The sequence below is a fragment of the Acomys minous genome, assembly GCF_964271855.1.
Source record: "Acomys minous genome assembly, chromosome: 8".
Classification (NCBI taxonomy): domain Eukaryota; kingdom Metazoa; phylum Chordata; class Mammalia; order Rodentia; family Muridae; genus Acomys; species Acomys minous.
In genome coordinates, this window is record NC_140489.1 from 21,359,537 (window position 1) to 21,366,101 (window position 6,565).

The following is a 6,565-nucleotide window of genomic DNA, read 5'->3' on the forward strand; positions in this document are numbered from 1 at the left end:
CTGGTAAAATCACTGGTTGTTCAAAGCTTGGTGAGCTATTCTGTGGAAGAGAGGAATATAAGAATACTAAGAGACATATAGATGGAGAATATCTGGGTTATAAAGTTCTAGCAGGCAGTTTGAGAGTCACTTCAAGACTCTATCAGCTTACCTGAACCATAGATTCTTAATTCAAAATATGCAGTGGCCCTGGTTATGCGTAAGAAGAGACCAACACCATTGATATGAAACTTTTCCATTACTGGTCACTGAGACTGAAGGGGTCCTGTGAAGAAGTAGAGTACCGGTGGGTGAGTTCATATTGGCACTATGAAGAGAGACTGTGAGAAGCTGTTGGTGAGAGTGTAGCCCAGTTGCAGCAGAAGCCCTCTGAACAACGGGATGGCCACCAAGAACTACATCAGTGATGGAGTGCAGCCAGCCAGAGCCTAGAAGACAAGCTGTGTGTCCCGCAAAGGGAGGAGTTTGAGATGTGACCTATGGGGCCTTGGAGAGGCCCGGAAGTTCATGAGTGAATCTCAATCATTGAACATTGCTGAATTATTTACACTGCAGTAGTTTGGTTTTGGTTTGATTTGGTTTGATTATAACTGTGCCCTGGTTCTTCCCCCTTGAAGAGAGTATTTAGTTTATTTGATGATCTTATAGGATCCCACAGTTGAAAGACATTCAATGTTAAGACTCTGGATATTTTAAAAAGACTGAACTTTTAAGTGTTTGCATTTTTAAATGCTGAGGAACTTTTAAGTTTGCAAAAAATGGTTTCTATTGTGATAGCTTTAATTAATCTTGGGGATTAACAATAAAGGAAAGGTTAGAGCTTAAGAGTGATATGCTTGTGTGTCAGATTGACCAAGGATCAGTTTTACTGGCTAGTCTTGTGTCAACTTGACACAAGCTAGAGCCATCAAAGAAGAAACTTTAGTTGAGAAAATTCGTCCATAACACTGGGCTATAAGAAAGTCTGTAGGGCATTTTTCCTAATTAGTGATTGGCAGGAGAGAGGCCAGCCCATTGCTACCCTTGGGTTGGTGGCTCTGGGTTCTGGAAGAGAATAGTCTGAGTAAGGCATGTGGAGCAAAAGAGTAAGCAGAACCCCTCCATGGCCTGACTCTGCATCAGTTCTTGACCAGGTTCTTGCCTTATTTGAGTTTCACTCCCAACTTCCTTTGATGTCAATCAGTGATTTGGAAGTGTAAGCTAAATAAACCCTTTCTCTGTATTTTTTTTGGGGGGGTGGGGGTGGAGGTGGAGGGTCATGGTGTTTTATCACAGCAAGAATGAACCTAACTAGGACAGATATTTGTACAACATTAAAAGGTAAAAAATTTAATAACTTGTTATAAACTAAAATATTATTAACCATTCTGTCTTTGAAACGTAGGCTCAATTCCCCATCTATAACTCTGGCCACCACTTCTTAGGCAATCCATTTTAACATAGCATTTCTGCCTTCTTATTCTCCCCTACCCCCAGAAGAATGAATTGGTTTTATTTCTTATTTTTCCTAGGGAAGTTGAAAGGACCTCTACATAGTGAAATGAAATGATAACACTTCATGACAGTTTGTGGCATCAGGTTCAGGCTCACTTTTGTTAGAAAGCAGTACTCTCATGATGTGATTGAAGAATATTTAATCAAAGGATGGTTGATAATGCTGTGAACAGGGCAGTGGTACCAACTAGGAGTAGTAATGCATCCAGAATTCATCCTAGGCTGAAGCTGAAATATCACGGACCAAAACGACTTCACTTGATGGAAGTGAAGAGTGGGTTCTGGTGGAGACCTGCTGGGATTTCCAGGTTCATGTGCCCTGGAACAAAACATTGTACAGAGATACACGGATAGAGCTAGAAGTGGGGGCCGTTACTTAAGAGGCAAGCCATTGACTAGAACTGAGAGAAAAGTCTGGTAGCTTAATTGTGCCTATGTCATGTGGACTGGGATCTTTATATGTTATAAATTACATATATAGGGTGCCCTGACTGTGCATACTCTGTGTGGTACATGATGACCATGCTGGATAAGTTTTCTACTCTTTTTCTCTGTCAAACACTTTATATGCTAATGTTGACCTCACTCTCTGTTCTACCCACCTGCTAGTTACAGCCCAGTTGGAATTGGACTTTATAAGAGCTTTAAACATCTCAAGAAGTTGTGACCCCTTAATGTCTAGTATAATGGAAGGTTCGAGAGTTACTGCTGCAGCTGACCCTTGCTCCCACCATCCTGTACACCTGCTGATGTCCCCCACTATTTGAACCCCACTGGAAGTGAGAATAAGAACTTAGCTTCCTGATAATACAGCCTACAAGAGTCAGCTTTATCAGCACACAGTATATCTGCTGCACAAAGCAGGTGGGAAGCAAAAAGCATTATTCTGAAAGTTGGTACAACACAGGAGAAGAAAGCCACAGTCCATGGACTGTGCAGCCAAATGAATATAGATTTCAGTTTAGGGTTGGACAAGATCAGTAGGGTTATGCTAGACAAGGAGATTAGCCTCCATCAAAGTAAGTTTTTCCCTTGAGCACTATGAAAGTGGCATTACCCACTTTTATCATTATTATGATTTTTCTAAAAAAATTGGAAACTTATAATCATGTTTCATGAACCACAAGATACACCATCCTGGCCTGTAGAGTTGTGTTGGTCACCAAAAGTTTTTTCTCACTTGCCTTAGAATGTGTCTTTACGTGAAATAGATTTCTTAGAAGAATGATTCAGTAAAGAAGAGATCATTCCAAAGGAGCTTTGGCCCTCCATCTAATGACAAGGTTTTTTTTTTTCCACAAGGGGGATGTGCAAGAAAATGATGAGACAGGGGAGAATTCTATGTGATAATGAGGCATCAGAGATAGGAACGATGAGACCATAAACATTGAGTGACAAAAGCTACAAGCAGCCATCAGAACACAGCAGAAAAGCAAGTATGCGTTTTTCCTTAGAGTCTTCAGGGAAGCATATCAGCAGCCAGAACTGTGCTTAGAAAGTCCTTTTGTTTTGGTACTTTATCAGGAAAGAACTAGGAATCCAACATGAGCTGCATTTCACACCTCACCTTTTAACACATAGGAGATCAATACAGATCTGGAAATAGACAGCATCTGAGATTGGCTGTCAACCAGGCAGATCAACATTGCTGAATAAATGTCAGCAATTTCAAGGCACTTGTGAGATAGTTTTCCTGTTTCTTTGGTTTTTAATTAATTGGAAACAAAGCACCGGAAGGAGTGGCAGTTGACAAGCTCAGAACATGCCCAAAGCTGGAGTCAAAATTATTATTAATTCTATACACCTACATGGCCACTTTAACTCAGAGGTTTGGGATTTAGAAAAAAAAAATCTGTTGCCAATGCCCCCAAATGACACCGTCAATGGCTATCTGTAGAAAGATCTGTCTCAAAGACATGCCTCTAAGTCTAAGGCTGATTTGAAGATGAGAATTCTCAATGTGAGAAATTTAGAGAAATCTTCAGGAATTTATCTTGCTCACATTTTCATTGTAAGAATGCATAGCCAAGTTACAGGATTGGAATTCTGTTCTTCCATTTCTAAGTAAGTCTGATATATGTATGAAACAAATATTTTAAGTAATAAATATTTATGCCATAGCTTAGCTGAAAGTCTTTTTACAGCGCCTGAGATTTTTTTTTTTTTTAGTTCATGGACTCACAGGTAAATGCTTCACTATTAGTTATTACTATTTTACTTCAAATGACTAAAATACAGTTTATTTTTATGTCCAAGTTCTTCCTTAGAAATTAATTCCAATAGTGACATTTTAAAAAGCTTAAGAATGAAACCTCTTTCACCGCATCAGCCACATGAAAGGTCTATTAAAGTTAGTTATTAAGCAGGGGTTTAGTGTAATCCCGGCACACAGAAGGATGGAGCCTCGAGGGTCAGGAGTTCAACACAGCCTGGGCTATATTAGACCCTGTCTCAAAAAACAAACAAACAGATGGTATTGGTTGAGTGGTGCCTTGAGAAGACAAGATGATATCCAAGGACAACATGGAAAATCTGTTGCTAGGATGAGATTCTGCAACGCTGTTATTTCAGTAAAGGAGCATTTTGTTTGTTGCATGAATTCCCCACTGGACCCCCAACATCCTTTTTTATTCAGGACTATCTAGAAATACTACTTGAAAAGTGTCCTGACGTCATTCTTTCTTCGGTATCTCCTTTTCTCAACACAAGAAAATGGGCACAAAAATTCATTTGTAACTAACATTGAGATGAACGTATTAGTCAAATTTATCGCTTTAAAGTAAAAGTGAAGTAGAACAAAAATGTTGTGCGTATTCTCTGCATTTCAGACTCATAAATTAGTCTTGTGACATTGGCTAGGCAATATAACTACTTTATGATGTTGTAAAAGGAAGATGGTATGTATTTAAAATCACATTTTAATAATTTTTAAAACCTGCCCCATTAAATTTCTTTTTCTCATATAAAATTGTAGAAATTTAAAGCTAGAGGAAGCCTTAGGTAATCAAGTCCACATTGCATTTTACTGTATAACCCATTACCTTGAATTTCAAAGTGTCTTTGTTTCTGTCACTTTATAAAATGTTTTTTACAAATGTGACTCTTGTCTCTGTCACTTAAGTTTACTGGCATAATTCATGGTGATCTCGGAATCCAGGGTCCCAGTCACAGGCATTAAGAGCTAACCTTCAGGTCAGAGGATGAGGAACTCCAGTCACATGGTGTCTGAGGAATCCCAGTGGATGCCTTCCTAAGCAAGGAGTAGTAGGGAGACAGCAAGGCTTGAAGTTCCAGCCTGAATGTACTTCTTCTACAAAAAACACAAGTCCAAGTGCTCAGGATACAGTCTTCAGATTGAAAATTCGCCTGATCTCATCTCATCTCTCTCTCTCTCTCTCTCTCTCTCTCTCTCTCTCTCTCTCTCTCTCTCTCTCTCTCTCTCTCTCTGTGTGTGTGTGTGTGTGTGTGTGTGTATGTGTGTGGTGTCTCTCTGTGTGTGAATTCCTGTGGATATAGTGATGCATTGTTGTTATAAAAAAGGAAAACCTCAAGTTGTTTGATTTACCAATGAAGACCCAGGAGCTAGATCCTGGGGTGAAAACCTACTAGCTCAGAAATACTTGGCTTATGTCCCCAAGGGAAAGCTCTTCTTGCTCAGCTCATATCCCCAATGGTAAAAGCCAAAAGCTTGCTATTTCTTCTTCCCCACACTGTCCGCTGTCCTAAATACCCTTCTCTCAAACTCCCTCCTTTCTACTTAATCCCTGTCAGCTGGTTGCTTGCTCTGCCTCTTGACCTAGGGTAACTTTATTTAGCTCTTGTTTACAGAAAGGTCTTGGATTAAAGGTGTTGTGCTAGGGCTGAGCCATTATACCACTTGAAACAGGTTTTTACAATTCACAATGTCTGGGTTCCCAATGGGATCAAATATCCCCCAACAATGCATACCAGTGATGGCAGCACTCAGAAAGCTAAGGCAAGAGAAATGGCAGCTTTAGTTCAGCTAGCCTGGCCCGGACAGTGGGACCCTCATTGAGGCAGGCTGCTTTAGATGGTCTCTTAGAGGTTTAGGGCCAGTGATGAATTGGCCCTGTTGTCACAGGCTACTGCTCTGGCCAAGCATCATGACAGAAGGTCAAGCAAACTTCTCTCCTTATTGTGTCCAGGAAGAGGAGAGAGCAAACAGCTCATCTTCCATAATGCCCTTAAGAGGGCATGCTTTCAATGACCTAAAATGTCACAGCGAGCCCCTTGTCTTAGAGCTTTCCATCACCTTCCTGTAGCACCAGGCTGAGGACCAAGCATTTCAGACATGGGATTGTGAAGACACTGATCTGAACCATAGCATTATTATTTTAAACCCCATCCCCCAAATTTATGCCTATCTCACAGAGCAGACTAAATGCATTTTAGTCTATTTGGGGCGCATCCAGTCTTAGGCGTATCAGCATGGCTTGAAAGTCCAAGGTCTCCCCTGAGACTGAAGGCAAATTCAGGTGTTAGCCACTGTTAAATGTCAAAAAGAGCAAATTACATACTTCCATGATAAAATGCCATGGATCAAACGTTCTCATTCCCAAGGGGGAGGAGTGACAAGGAGGAATCCATCAGAGCAAGGCTGAACTAGGCAGCATTTCCTGAAAAAGTAGTCAGTTCATTCTCACATGCGAAATACAGGCAGACAAATTTGTCCTGGATGTGGTGGTACGATTTCATCTGTTGCTTTGGAAACCATAAAGATGGGAAGAGCGATGAGACCACAGGAGAGCCCGTCGAGCTGGCTCAGTACACGGCGATCCAAGGATCTTCCTTCTTGTGGCTGTTTATAGGGAGGTAATGTATTCCAGGCTGTCTATATTCAGGGACAAAACAGTGTTCATCTTGCAACCTTGAAGAGATCTAAAATGTGTTGCATATTAAAAAGCACATGGTTTCCATGACCTGAAGTGGGAAAGGCTGAAATTCTTTAATTTCATAATTATGCTGAATCCTTACCTCAAAAGCCTCCACCCTTCATTTTCTGTAGTTGTAAGATAGCCTTCTACTTTCATTCAGGTCAAAAGTTTCAGAC